Source organism: Cynoglossus semilaevis, chromosome 13, assembly GCF_000523025.1.
Source record: "Cynoglossus semilaevis isolate Cse_v1.0 chromosome 13, Cse_v1.0, whole genome shotgun sequence".
NCBI classification, from domain to species: domain Eukaryota; kingdom Metazoa; phylum Chordata; class Actinopteri; order Pleuronectiformes; family Cynoglossidae; genus Cynoglossus; species Cynoglossus semilaevis.
Genome location: NC_024319.1, coordinates 10,619,752 through 10,621,729, shown reverse-complemented (window position 1 = coordinate 10,621,729; position 1,978 = coordinate 10,619,752). Strand labels below are relative to the sequence as shown.

At 43.8% G+C, this 1,978-nt stretch overlaps 2 protein-coding genes across 8 annotated transcripts in view; one reads left to right on the top strand and one right to left on the bottom strand.

Moving 5' to 3' along the window:
* The window catches only part of kirrel3l (kirre like nephrin family adhesion molecule 3, like), a 35,823-nt gene that overhangs the window by 1,854 nt on the left and 31,991 nt on the right, over positions 1–1,978 (top strand). The window lies entirely within an intron of this gene.
* Positions 1–1,978, bottom strand: part of nphs1 (NPHS1 adhesion molecule, nephrin) — a 147,739-nt gene that overhangs the window by 115,442 nt on the left and 30,319 nt on the right. The window lies entirely within an intron of this gene.

Genomic DNA, 1,978 nt, shown 5'->3' with positions numbered 1-1,978 from the left:
CTCCTGTCTGTAGATGGAGGATGTTTATGGCAGTTAGGAAACACAAACACACAACTTGTGCTCAGTGTTGTAAATGAACACGGGCCGTGAATGTGACTTTTTTTGTTTCCGTTCTGTTTTTTTTTCTCCCACTTCAGTAGAAAACAATAAGCCACAGATTCATCTCTGATTGTTTTCTCACACGTTGTGAGCAGATGGAGCATCGTTTTTCCTATTCATGCTTTACTGCAGATGTCACAGCATTAAAACCCCCTAAATAAATAACACATAGATTTAAACTGTTGCATCAAGAAAGAAAGAAAAAAACTTTCCACGCCGTCTTTTGTCTGCTCTAAGCTGACACAGATCTTCTCAGGCTGCGTGGCACATAAGGAATTAATGGAAAACTTCAATCCTTTCCTGGCATTTTTTTTTATCTCTCTGCTTCGACGTTGACTACGGAATCACAGTGCGTGTGGATTCCAGGCTGAATCACATGCCGTTTCACGTTGCTCTCCAGATCATAAATGGAGACGTGAAGCCATTTGTTGTGAGAACGTCTTCACCTTCAGGCTCGGTTCCGCATGGTTTTGTCATTATTCAAAGTTGAGGGGGAGGGACGTGACACCAGCAGACCTCTGCTCCCTGACAGACTAACAACAGCTGGAAGAGAAGTGGCGGTAGCCAGCCACTGGCATATTTTCTCCTTTAACACACACACACACACACACACTAGCACACAAATAATGAAAATGGTAACAGCTGCCCTAATTAGAACCTAAGAGACCCTAGACCTCATTTTATGTGCCAGTGTTTCTGAGCCACTAATGCTGAAAATTGGTTGCACTCATAAAGGCATTTGCTGGATCAAAATTTGTCCACAACACATGCTACACTGTCTTTTTTTTTTTTTTTTTTACATCTAGCACATAGTTAATATTTGACATTTTTGTTTTTGTAACTCATTTCTGAAAACTCCCAAAAACAAGTGAGGGAGGGGAGTGACGTTGTCCGACTGTGTCACGGCTTTGTTTCCTGTTTATTTTTTTTCAAGTGAGATGGACAAAAGTGGTCTTGGTTTCACTTTTGCCATATTACCGTCTTAGATTTCCTTTTTTTTTTGTCCTGGCTTCTTTCATTTCTTGTGTCTCAAACCTCCCTGAAGGGAATTTTGGAGCGAGAGAACGTTGGTTCATGAAGGACTCCATATTCAAACACAGCAGCATCACCTGGATGTTTTCATCTTGGGTACATGTGGGGGGGGGGTAGTTGTCTGTCAATCAGACTTACATGTTCATTTGTAAATGACCTACGTCCCTACGTCCAACAAACACAGCGGCTGACGGTATTCCTGCTCGGAAAGTCCCTGGTCTCCCAAAGGAATTGGATTCCACACCGCATCAGTATTCTGAATAATCTTCACTCAGTCCTTTGGAACCTTTTGCTTTGGGTCACTTGTGTCTCATCGGCGCCAGTTCAAAGGCTGCGAGCTGACATTAAAAGTTTCTCTAGCTTCCTCTCAGGTTATGCTGTGCCACGCACGTCTCTCACTAGTCTCCCGCCGTGGACATTTTCCACCTTACCTTCCCTCACAGCTCTCAGCCTGCTTATGGAATTTGGGTCTAGAGAACACCGAGACATGAGAGCGTTAATGAGCCAGAGGCGACCTGCAGACTAGCACCAATAGTTGAAAGCCTGCTCTCTCTCTCTGTCACACACACATACACACACATCGTATAAGGCAGTACTGCACTTTCCTTTCCTTCACTACTCACTACTATAACTGGAGATTTGTCTTATTTTGCTGAAGCCATTTTTGGGTGGGGGGTGCAGTGGCAGTGTGGCCCGTGTTGTTTGTGTTAGGGAAATATGCAGACTCTTTGAAAAGCAGACGTGTCAGTCTTCGAGTTCTTGTAAAAAAAAAAAAGTTAGAGATAGAGAAAAGCTGGATAGAGTTAAAGACGGGAAGAAGAGGTGGAGGGGAAAGGGGAGGGGGCTG